Raw genomic sequence first — 13090 nt, 5'->3', positions numbered from 1 at the left:
AGACCTTCCATCTTCTGGACCACTCTCCAAATGGCCGCAATAGCCAAGGTTGGGCCAGACCAAAGCCAGGAGCCAGGAATTCTATCCTGGACTCCAAGATGGGTGGAAGAGTCCCAAGTACTTGGGCCATCTTAATGCTGCTTTCCTGGCTCATTAGCAGGAAGCTGTATCAGAAGGGAAGATCTGAGACTGGAACCAGAGCTCCCATATGGGTTTGCTGGCATCACAATTGGTAGCTTAACCTGCTACACCACAGTGTTTGCCCCTACTTCTGTCTTGATAAACTCAAGTTCTTTCTTTGTCAAATTTACCAAACTTTTTTTCCTTTATAACATATGCTTTTTTTTTTTTTTTTTTGACAGGCAGAGTAGACAGAGAGACAGAGAGAAAGGTCTTCCTTTGCCATTGGTTCACCCTCCAATGGCCGCCACGGCCGGCGCACCGCACTGATCCGATGGCACGAGCCAGGTGCTTCTCCTGGTCTCCCATGGGGTGCAGGGCCCAAGCACTTGGGCCATCCTCCACTGCACTCCCTGGCCATAGCAGAGAGCTGGCCTGGAAGAGGAGCAACCGGGACAGAATCTGGCGCCCCGACTGGGACTAGAACCCAGTGTGCCAGTGCTGCAAGGCGGAGGATTAGCCTAGTGAGCTGTACCGCCGGCCCTATAACATATGCTTTTTTTTTTTTTTTTTTTTTTGACAGACAGAGTGGACAGTGAGAGAGAGAGAGAGATAGAGAGAAAGGTCTTCCTTTGCCGTTGGTTCACCCTCCAATGGCCACCGTGGCTGGCGCGCTGCGGCCGGCGCACCGGGCTGATCCAAAGCCAGGAGCCAGGTGCTTCTCTTGGTCTCCCATGCAGTTGCAGGGCCCAAGGATTTGGGCCATCCTCCACTGCACTCCTGGGCCATAGCAGAGGGCTGGCCTGGAAGAGGGGCAACCAGGACAGAATCCGGCGCCCTGACCGGGACTAGAACCCGGTGTGCCGGCACCACAGGTGGAGGATTAGCCTATTGAGCTGTGGCGCCAGCCCTTACTTAAGAAATTCTATACTCCAAGATTATGAAGTTGTTTACTGTGTTCTCTTCTAAAAGCTACACAGTGTTTGTCTTTTATTTTTATAGATGATGCGAATTTTAAGGGTCTATTTTACAAATTTTTGCACATTTTAAGATCAGATAGGCTTATGCTACAGTAAGTAATAAGTAATCCCTAAACTATAGGCTTAATATATAATACTGTGTCTCACGCAAAAAACCGTTGGTTGTAGGGTAACTGCTATCCATCTGTAGACATATCTAATTTCTCTCTAGTGGCTTCTATTAGCAGAACCTAAAAGCAAGCCACTTGGAATTGGAAATGCAGTTTACAGTCCTGGCTCCAGTACGTGTAACAGAATAGAAAATAGAAAAAGCTTCAGCTGAGAACAGAAAAATAGTGCACACAAGTGGTTTTTTTTTTTTTTTTCTTTTTCTTTTTTAAATTCCTATTTCAGGATTTTTGGACTTCTTGAATATATATGATGGTGTGTTTAATCACCTCTGGAAAATTGTTAAACCATTTTCTCTTTCAGTATTGTCTGTGTTCCTTGTGGAACTCTGATTAAATGTAAATTAGACCATATAATGCTGTCTCTTGCCTCTTAACCTGTCCTTTATATTTTTATACCTATATTTTCAAATAATTTTATGGCTGCTTTATGGTTTACTAGTTCTGCTACTTGAATCTAGGACTTTTTCCTTAAGGACTATATATATATATGACATATATATATATATATATATATAAAGGTATATATATATAAAGACTTTAAAGGTGTGTGTGTATATTCTGGCTTATACCATTTCTGTTAAAAAGCTAACTCTTGAGCACTGTCCATCGCTCTACCCTCTACCAACTGCTTTTAAGATTTTTCTCTTGTTACACTATGACTGTCTGCTTTTGATGGAGCCTTAGAGGCTTGAGATGGGTGTGGCCAGAGAGCTCTGGTTCCTCAGGGTTAAGGGTGTGCCAAAGGTGAAACTCCCAGGTTAGGTGTGGTAAATCTCTCCTCTCTCCTTTTTTTTTTTTTCTTTTGATTCAGAAGGGACGTAGTTCTGCACAGCTGAGCGGAATTGAAGGTAGTCAGCTTCCGATCTCTGGCTCCTGTGGGTATAACAATCGCCTGCTCTTTCCCAAGGACCACACAGGTAATCTGTTCTGCCCTCAGTGTGGGCTGAAATTCTTCAGCAGTCTCTCACTGGGTTGTCAAGGTTACCGAATTGTAGTGTCTCTGGAGAGTACTCACGTGAACTCTGTGAGTTCTCTCACCCACTGTCTCTTTTTTCACAGTCTCAGTTCATTAGCTCCACACATTCACTAGGTCCTAATCTCCTGTTATTTCACCCCCCCAGAGTCAGATTTTTCTGCTTGGCTGAGGGTGGGCACAGCCCTGAGGTCACGCAGCTTTTACTTATGTCCAAAATGGTGCCTGCTCTTTGTCTTGCTTGCCTTTGAGAGGTGAGTGGAGAGAAAGAAACTCGTGTCCCTACTGGTCCCTTTTTTTTTTCTTTTTTTTCCCTCTCTCCTCTAGTTAGCCTGGTGAACTTTCCCCCATGGGGCTTCAAGCCTCATTCCCTCTAGGCTCCTCCTTCTGCTTTCCCACTGGTGTCTCGGGCTATTGAGGTTCAGCTCACCTCTTGTTCCAGCGCTGGTGCATTGATTCCGCCGCTGGTGTCCTGAGCCATGGTTCTCATGCCCTCCATGCAGGTCCACCGTGAATCACTAGTTCTGGAAGAGTTTCCTCTGCTATTTCTTCCTCAACTCTTCCTTGAACCTGCAGTATCTCTACTTTTATTAAACTGTCTCTTCCCGGACTATCAGTGTGCTCCCTTCCTATTCCGCCATCTTGCCGCTTCTCTTTATTTTGGTTATCAGTAGTTTTACAGTGATGTTCCTAGCTCATAGTATGATTTTCTTTTTGTTATTTTACTGCTTGGTGTTTACAGAGCTTCTTGAATTTCTAGGTTGATGTGTTTAATTAATTTTGGACATTTCTTAGACATCTTTTCTTCAAGTATTATTTCTGTCCCATTTGCTTCCTCTCTTCTCTGAGACTCCAATAAACTGGGTGTTAGAACTACTGTGTTTCTTATATCTCCTGTTCTCTCTCTGTGTCTTCTATCCTTTATCCTTTGTGCTCCAAACCAGCTATGTTTGTACTGATACGTTTTGCAATTTATTTATCTTTTCTGCTAAACCTATATATTGGGTTCTTAATTTCAGTTCATACATTTTTCAAGTTTAGAAATACCCATTCATTTTTAAAAAATTTTTCTGATTCATTGGGGGAATTTATCTTTTGTTTTCTCCCTGTTTTTCTTGGACCAATGACTCAGTTACTTGAAACTTCTTATCTGATGACCCTATGATTTAGATTTCCTGTGGTTCTCTATCTTTTCCTCGCTTGATTTTTTTGGTCACTTAGTTCACTCTGTTGGTATGCTTCCTAACTTTCTGAATGCTGAACATTGCATACAACAAATTGTAGAGGCTCTGGATGGTGATAACCTCCTGTGAAAAGGGCTTCCCTTTCCTCTGCTAGGCAGAGTGGAGATGGATCACCTTCATGTTGTCAGAGTCTGAGCTGACTTTCTAAGGCTGAGCTGCAGTATTTCTGAGACTCTACCTTCATCTATTCTTTTCCCTCATATAGGATGTATCCTCCAGCAGTTTTCTAATTGAGCGCCTGTAGTGTTCCATGGATCTGTTCTTACTGGCAGTTCCTCAACTCTGATTCTTATATCCTCAGCACCTAGACCTTGCCTAAAAAAAAAAATCCCTTTTTTCAATAATTTTGAATTTTTGAATCTAGGCAGAAAAATTCTTAGTTTCCCATTCCATACAGCTTTAGGATTCAGAAAATGAATGAATTCAGGTATATTGACTCATTTCTCTACCCCTCCTATTCAGCATTCTGAAAACCACAATCTAATTTTGTTTTTCACTGCACTTAGTTTGCCATTTATCTGGTTCCTCATTCTTATCCCATGCCTAAAATCAGTAAATGGTTTAAGGATAAAAATGGCTGCAGATTCTTGGCTCATGCTCATAAGATTCAGCCTTCCTTAGGATCTTTTTTTTTTTTTTTTTTTAAGATTGATTGATTGATTTGAAAGTCAGAATTACACTGAGAAGGAGAGGCAAACAGAGCCAGAGAGAGGTCTTCCATCTACTGGTTCCCTCCCCAGTTGGCCTCAATGGCCGGAGCTACGCCGATCTGAAGCCAGGAGCCAGGAGCTTCTTCCAGATCTGCCATGTGGGTATAGGGGCCCAAGGAGTTGGGCCATCTTGCACTGCTTTCCCAGGCCACAGCAGAGAGCTGGATTGGAAGTGGAGCCGCTGGGACTTGAACTGGTGCCCATATGGGATGCCAGCACTGCAGGTGGCCGCTTTACCTGCTACGTCACAGTGTAGGCCCCTTTTCTTAGGATCTTGATGCCAAATCCCTTTCTGTTTCAGCAATTCAGTGATGCCTTCAAACAGATTTTATCCAGTTTTCACGGCCTTTTTTCCTTTTGACACGAAAGATGGTCTACCATAAGCCTCTCCATTTTTGTTTAAAAAAATTTTATTTATTTATTTGAAAGTCAGAGTTAGAGAGAGGCAGAGACAGAGAGAGACAGGTCTTCTGTTCACTGGTTCACTCCCCAAGTGGCCGCAACAGCCAGGGCTGAAACAGGCAGAAGCCAGGAGCTTCCTCCAGGTCTCTCATGTGGGACTAAGAGGCCCAAGCAATCGAACCATCTTCTGCTGCTTTTCCCAGGCCATTAGCAGGAACTAGATCAAAAGTGGAGCAGCTGGGACACAAACAGACATCCATACGAGATGCTGGCATTGCATACAATGGCTTTATCCACTACACAACACTGGCCTCTATTTGACTTTTAAACAATTTCTTCATGCAGAATAAAATATAGACACAGAAAATCTGATCTCAAATATCTTCCTTTGTTAGCTACTATAACAAGATGTTTTACATTGATCTTGAAGATTTCCTGCATTAAGCATGGAGTCAGTCACTAAGGAACTCTGTTACATTTTGATGTCTGTCTGTCTTGTGTGATTCTGGAAAGCACAGGATAGTATCTGCCTTTGGCACAGGGGACTGCTTAGCTTGGCGTTCACATGTTCATTATGAGCAGCAAAGCTGTTGAGCATTTCAGTGTGCATTTCATAGTGTGACAGTGATGTTACAGTCTGTTACTTCATCATACAAACACTCTTCAGAATAGGTAATCAAGAAGCTGCAGGTCAGAGAAAGCAAATGTACCCAAAGTCATATGCCCTGTCCAATAAAATTCAAAACAGGCTACCATACAAAGTACCACAGACCAGGTGGCTTAAACAACAGAGATTCGTTTTCTCACAGTTCCAGAGCCTGGAAGTCCAAGAGCAAGGTTATCAGCAGATTCTTGTGAGATTTCTCTTTTTGGCTGGCAGACTGTTACCACTTTGTGTCCTAATCTCTTGTGCGGACAGCAGTTACACTGAATTAAGGCCCCACCATGTGATGTCAATTTTATCTTATATCTTTAAGGTCCTTTTCTAAATACAATCACATGTTTAGTTAGGACTTAAAAATGAATTTTGGGGAGACCACAGCATTATACTTGTGTTAGACCTGAAATACTGTTGGGAATGAAAGAAGAAAAATACAAGGAGGGTGGGCATTTGGCACAGCAATTAAGTCTCCCCTTGAGGTGTCTGCATCATATATTGGAGTGCCTGGTTCGAGTCCCTGATCCTCTCCTTCCCATCCAGTTTCCTGCTGATGCACACTCTGGAAGGCATCAGTTGATGGCGCAAATATTTGGGTGCCTGCCATTCACATGGGAGCACTGGGCTCTGTGCTTCGGTCTGGCTCAGCCTTGGCCACTGTAAGCATTTAAGGAGTGAACTGGTGGATGGAAGATCTCTGTCTCTTTCTCTCTGCATTTCAAAAAACAATGAAATTTTTGGGAAAAAAAGAAAGATATATTTTCTTATTCTTTGTATAACAGATATGGTCCATCATGAACAACTACATCAGGTTATTAAGTATGTTTAAATAAGAATAACATCAACATAAAAAGAAACTGACTTTAATGAAATTAGAAAAAAGGGACATGATGTTATGTTTTGAAATAACTGGAAAAAGGCAATACTGACATAAAACATTTTTAAAGATTTATTTTTCTTTGAAAGGCAAAGCTATACAGAGGGGAAGACAGATCTTCAATTTGCTGGTTCACTTTGGCTGCAACTGCTAGGGCTGGGCCATACTAAAGTCAGGAGCCAGAGCTTTCTCCAGGCCTCCCAGGTGGGTGCAGGGGCCCAAGCACTTGGACCATCTTCTGCTGCCTTCCCAGGAGCATTAGCAGGGAGCTAGATCAGAAGTGGAACAGCCAGGACTCAAACTGGCGCCCATAGGGGGTGCTGTCATCACAGGCAGCTGCCCTACCCTACCCACTACACTACAACACTGGCTACCATAAAATATCTTTGAGACGATAAATATAATGAAACACATATAGTAGGTGTGTATATATATATAGGTGTATACAGGTATAGATGTAGGATGTAAAAGTTATTTTCCTTGTCAAAATGATTATGCCAAATAAGTTCATAATCTTAACATGCAAAAAATGCTTTTTCCATGAATTCAAATATAATATTTTTAGTATTGTACAAAGATACCTTTTTGTGAGTACAGTGAGCAGATGGAATGTTACACTGTTCTAAAAACTACATTTAAAATACACGAATCCTGCCGGCGCCATGGCTCAATAGGCTAATCCTCCGCCTAGTGGTGCCGGCACACCGGGTTCTAGTCCGGGTTGCTTCCAGGCCAGCTCTCTGCTATGGCCCAGGAGTGCAGTGGAGGATGGCCCAAGTGCTTGGGCCCTGCACCCCATGGGAGACCAGGAGAAGCAACTGGCTCCTGCCTTTGGATCAGCGCGGTGTGCCTGCTGCAGTGTGCCAGCCGCGGCGGCCATTGGAGGGTAAACCAACGGCAAAGGAAGACCTTTCTCTCTCTCTCTCTCACTGTCCACTCTGCCTGTTAAAAAAAAAAAAAAACAAAACTCAGAGGCATCAAAATTAAATACAATACACTTTAATACAAAATTAAATACAAGGCATTTTAATACAATATGAAATCAAATACAAGGCACTTCACACAAATTGCAGATGTTTGTAAAATATTAAAAAAACCACATCAAATGACAAAATTCAGAATCCTGAAACAGAAAACATCTTAGTGCAGATTATAATTTCTCTGCAACTTCTGTGTTGTAATATTGTGAACTAAGAAAAAGTTAATAAAGGTATATAACTTTTAAAAAATGACCATATACAAAGTTGCATGACTAATAAAGACCTATCCCTTTGCTTTTAACAAATGAAAGTAACTCTGAAAATGTTTGATTAATGTAAAACTTTAGCAAGAGATATTTAAATATACTTGAAAACAGAAATAAGAAATGCACAGATCATTGAAGATGCCTTTGAATTACTGTGGGAAAAGCGTTTAACATGAAGAAATTTAAAGAGATTATAGACATCCTACAAATGGAGATATGAAAAACAAATGAAGCATCTTCGGATTTGAATTATTACCCTAAAAACGTGATTTTCCATGAATACATCTTATGGACAAGAAGGAGCTTCAGATTTGCTGAAGCTATGGAAATTTAAATGCTATGGAAATTTCATCTATGGTAATTCTAAGCAGCATGCAGTATCAGTAATCTAATACAAAATCTGCATGGTTTGGATTCTCTAAAACTGATGTGTGGATTTTTCTGGGTACAGTTTTACCCAATTTGGAAGTGGCCTTGATAATTTTTTTTAAACAATACCAGTCACAGCGGCATTCTGCAAAATAAATGCTGGTAAACTAGAGTTAATTAAAAATTAGGAGCCCCACTTGTTAAACAATTTTTAAAATTACAATTGATGAGTTTGCTTCCATTAAAGACATTGCTATAAATAAAATATATGAAATACTGTATTTTAATATACCAACTTTGAATTTTTTATTATTTTCAACTAATGTTTCTGAGAAAAATCTTTCATTAAAAAATATACAACAACTTGGACACGAGGCTCACACTTCCTTTTGCCTTAGGCCCCAGTGTGGCTTCTCACAGCACTGCGCCTAAGTTCCATAACATGGCACCTGAACATTCAAGTTCTCAGCTTTAGCAAATAAAAATACAGCACACCAAAAATCATTTTGCGAAGTGAAACTTAAAGTTACTGTTGATCCACAATGTACACTTAACTGGGCCTCCTGTGCAATTCTTACGCACAGTTTGTTGCACCCCCGGAGTCTCGTCTCTGGCCGCTGGAGATGCGCTGGGGACGGGGCTCACGTGGTCTGCGGACTGCGCGCCTCACCCCTGCAAGGGCCCACGGGAAAGCGCGTTCTCCGCGCCCCCCCAGCCCCTTGCCAGCTGCCTCCCGGGCGCCTTTGTGACTTTTGGTCCTTCTTGCTGGAATGTTCTTTCTTCGGGGAGCCAGAGTTTACGCCCTCATTCCCTTCAAGACTTAGCCAAGATCACCTTTGATGGCGGCCGGGAAGGGACTGCCCCTCCTGCCCTTCCTCCTCACCCGGCCTCCAGCCGTCTCATCCGCTGGTACTAAAGCGCTCTGAGGGAAAGGGACTTAGTACTTTCACACCTTTATCCGCAGGGTCTGGGCTTTGGCCTACACCTGGCAGGCCAAGGCTCAGGGACCGCGGAAGGCGTCAGGGGGCGGGGCCGAAGGTGGGGGGCGGAGCTTAAGGGATCTCGCGGGAGGGGCAGGGCCAGAGGTCTCTGGAAAAGGTCTCTGGAAAAGGCCTCTGGCGCGTGTCCCTGAGGTACGGCGGCGAGACTGGCGACTCAGCTTGACCGCACGGCTGTGGCGGCCGAGGCTGTGGCTGCGAAGGCCCTGGCTTACCGGTTGTGGCTGGGCCTCCCCTCCAGGCGTGGCGGGAGCGGGCGGGCAGGAGCTGCGGGGAAGAGGTACGCGGGTGGGTGGGGGGTTGGGGGGCAGCCCTGAGGGAAGACCCGAAGGCTGGTCGGACTTTGAAGAGGTTGTTTTGATGTTTGTGACTTTTTAATTATAAACTTGGCAAAAACTTTTTTTTTTTTTTTTTTTTACTGCAGTTGTGGGATAAGAGACTGGAAATGGTAGGAAAAGGCCTTGGGTTTTGGCAAACCCAAAGCTTTATGGTGTTAAGGGGGCTTTTCAGAGCCTGCATCAAAGTATGTTACTGTGGTGTGGAGGAGCGTCAGGCTCCCAGGGGCTGTCTTCCCTGATTTCACTCTGAAAAGCAGTCTACCCTTCTCATCCACCTGCAGCAACAGAGCCTCACAGACCCCTTGGCCCTGATGGGCGCACAGCTGTTTTCTTAATTTCGCTAGCGAAGTGCTTAAAACCGTTTGCTGTATTTGCCGTGTTTTTGCCTGACTCTCTGTTTCCTTTCTTCTTCTCATTCTTTATTTTTTTATGTGTGTATGCTAAAGAATTTTGATAAAGAAAAATTTTGATACATAGGAAAGTTATACGTATTTATGGGTTACCTTGTAATGTTTCAGTACATGTACACATTGTGCAGTAAGCAGTCAGGGTTAACGTATCTATTTCCTCAAATACATAACGTTTCTTTAGAATCAAAACATCCTAAGATCCTATCTTAAGGGTTTTTTTAAAATTGAGAAATATATGGTATATTCATATGGTCAGTGGTCACCCTACTGTGCAGTAGATCCAGAACTTTTTATTCCTACTTAGCTGTGACTTAGTAGCCTTTCCTAGATCCTGTCTCCCCTCTTCCTTCCCCAGCACTGTTACACTTTTCACTTCTTTGAAATTACCTGTTTTAAGATTGCATACATGACCGAGATCATGTGATACTTGTCTTTTGTACTTAGCTTATTTCATTTAACATAAGCTCGTCTTCCTGTGTTTGGTTTATTTCACTTAACGTAATGGCCCCTGGTTCCATCCATGCCATAAAAAAAAAAAAAAAAGAAAGAAATCTTGTCATTTGGAACATTATTTTTGACAGAGTGAATCCACCTGAACTTATTCCTTGAAGTTGTGTAGGAAAGTGTTCTGGGTCCTCCTAGTGGCCAAATACCAATCCAGTAGGCATTTTTTTTTTTTTTAAGATTTTATTTATTTGAGAGGCAGAGTTACAGAAAAAAGGAGAGACAGAAAGGTCTTCCACCTCCTTGTTCACTCCCCAGATGGCTGCATCAGCTGGAGCTGAGCTGATCCAAAGCCAGAAGCCAGAAACCAGGAGCCTCTTACAGGTCTCCCACGCCGGTGCAGGGACCCAAGTCTGGGCCATCCTTTACCGCCTTCCCATGCCATAGCAGAGAGCTGGATCAGAAGAGGAGCAGCTGGGACTTGAACCAGCACCCATATGGGATTCCGGTGCTACAGGCAGAGGCTTAGCTCACTACTCTTCAGCACCGGCCCCAGTAGACATTTTTGATGTTTTTTTTCCTTTCGGGGGGCACTTTGGTTTTCATAGTTCTTGTGTTCCCAGCCTCCCCTGCTAGCTCCTCCTCATCTGCTCACCTACTGTGCACTTCCAGGATTCAGAATATACCCTGGAAGGAAGGATCTTAACCATTCTGTACTGCTTTAACATTTCTATGCTCATGATTAATTAGGTTGTCTTTTTGCATTCAAATCTTTCCCTTGAGTTCATTTCTAGACACCTTATATATCTAGAATACTCAGTGAATAACAGAGCTGAATGTGGAAAAAAAGTTATAGTGAGTGTTAACCTTTGGTGTGACAGATCCCTGGAGAATCTTATGAAATTTGGGGGACTTTGTCCCTTAAGAAGTACACACTAATTTTTGGCAATAGTTTTAGAGTGCCTCAAACCTGTTACAGTTAAAGAATTCACATCTTGGGTTAGAACTTGGGTTCATTACGATAAAATGGAAAAGTATGGTTTTGTAGGCATTCCATCAGATTTAGAACCTTTTAGTGAGAATACATTGCAATCCGACCTTCACCAGAGAGTAACCTTAATTAATTTATTACACTGGTTTGCTTTAGAAGTAGCATCATAGAATGAAAAGTCTGGAGCCCTATGAAGAGAATTTCTGAATTTGTGGGTTGCATGTTTTAAAGTTAAAAGTGGTTCTTTCTTTCAATGTGGGAACTAAAATTTAGAAAAAATGCCTATGTGTATCAGTATTGCATTGCTACAAATACAGTTTTTATCAGCCTTTGTTTTATATATTTATCAAACTAATAATTATGAATGTTATATTAATGTAGCCTTAATGATCTGTGTTACTGTAAAATTTGCTGTATATGGGTGAAATAGGTCATCCTTCCATTCAATTGATGTTTATAGCCCTTGCCTAACATTCCTGCTAAACTAGGGCCTGATTTGCTTTTTACTTGTTAAACCTTTTATTTGATGGATCATTAAGCCTTTGACTGTAGTATAAATTAAAAATATGTTAAAAACAAAAATTCCAAATGAGATCAGCTTTATCCTGTTCAAAGATCAGAGACTAATCAAGACCTTTCAGAAAATGCTTACTAGTAAAAGTGTAGTCTGCTCCCTTCCTTTTCAGGAACGGGATACAGTTGAGGTTGTGGAGTCAGGTACCTTGGAAGAGGAGCCCTGAGTGAGCAAGCCTTTATAGAACTGCCTGAGCTTCCAGGGTTTTTCTCTAGAAGAACTTTTTTCCCTTGGTGATTTATTGGGCTGGTGACTTCACAGTTTTGATATTTCCTTCATGGTCAGTGAGTGCTGCTTTGAGATTGACCTCACATGCTCCTGAATTAGGTCCATTATGTCTCTTAGTTTTTTAGTCAGTGTGTTACTTAATGTTTTTTATAAATGTGAAATCCAGAGAGACACTGTGTAAACCCTTCTCTTGGCTTCCTCTGTTTGGTTTTTTTTTCCCCTCTTTTTATAACTTTTCGGTACTGTCTGGTCCGCTTTTCTCTATCCTTATTTATGGCTCAGGGTTTCTTTGTGGTCATCTTGCATACTCTAAAGGCTCTGACTTCTACATACTTCCTATATTTTGATAACTTTTAATTCCAGCTTTTGTCACTTTCCAGCTTGCAGCTCCAGCTCTACTTAAATGGCCGATAATTTCTTCTGTGTGAATATAGCCCAAACGAGGCTCATTATAAAGTCAGCCTTCTATGTTCACAGGTTCCCACATGTACAAATTCAATCAGCAACAGATTGAAAATACTGGGGAAAAAATTGCATGAGTACTGAAGTAATATAGAAATTTTTTCGTATTATTTCTTTTTTTTTTTTTTTTTTTTTTTTTTTTTTTTTTTTTTTACAGGCAGAGTGGACAGTGAGAGAGAGAGACAGAGAGAAAGGTCTTCCTTTGCCGTTGGTTCACCCTCCAATGGCCGCCGCGGCCGGCGCGCTGCGGCCGGCGCACCGCGCTGATCCGATGGCAGGAGCCAGGAGCCAGGTGCTTTTCCTGGTCTCCCATGGGGTGCAGGGCCCAAGCACCTGGGCCATCCTCCACTGCACTCCCGGGCCACAGCAGAGGGCTGGCCTGGAAGAGGGGCAACCGGGACAGAATCCGGCGCCCCAACCGGGACTAGAACCCGGTGTGCCGGCGCCGCTAGGCGGAGGATTAGCCTAGTGAGCCGTGGCGCCGGCCTCGTATTATTTCTAAACACAGTATAACAACTATTTGCATACTATTTAGGTTGTATTAGATAGTACAAGTAATCTAGAAATGATTTATTACAGTATATTATAGGATATGCAGAGGTTATAGGCAAATGTTATGCTATTTTATAGAACAGACTCGAACATCTTCAGATTTTGGCATACATGGGGTGGAGGACAAGGAAGGTTGTCCTAGAACCCATCTGCTGAGGGTATCTCTAGGGCAAGCTTAACCCTCCACTAAATAAAGAATTCAACAAGTAGTAAGTAGAGAAACCACTGTGAAAATGAAAGGAAAAATAAGAAAGGAGGAAAGAGGGTGAAAAGAAGGCTGGAGCGGCTAGGTTGGGAAGTATCATACTTTTTTTTTTTTAAGACTTATTTATTTATTTGAAAGT

General features: G+C 42.4%; 1 long non-coding RNA gene across 1 annotated transcript in view; it reads left to right on the top strand.

Moving 5' to 3' along the window:
• The first annotated feature begins 8902 nt into the window (after positions 1-8902).
• Positions 8903-13090, top strand: part of LOC149126047 (uncharacterized) — a 36718-nt gene continuing 32530 nt past the window's right edge. Inside the window, exon 1 of the long non-coding RNA XR_016236072.1 lies at positions 8903-9027. This is a non-coding gene — a long non-coding RNA (uncharacterized LOC149126047). The remainder of the gene's footprint in view (positions 9028-13090) is intronic.

The sequence above is a fragment of the Oryctolagus cuniculus genome, chromosome 6 (assembly GCF_051225735.1).
Source record: "Oryctolagus cuniculus isolate XC-2025 breed Fujian yellow rabbit chromosome 6, ASM5122573v1, whole genome shotgun sequence".
NCBI classification, from domain to species: domain Eukaryota; kingdom Metazoa; phylum Chordata; class Mammalia; order Lagomorpha; family Leporidae; genus Oryctolagus; species Oryctolagus cuniculus.
Note: the sequence above shows the minus strand (reverse complement) of the source record. Positions and strands in the feature narration are given on the sequence as shown.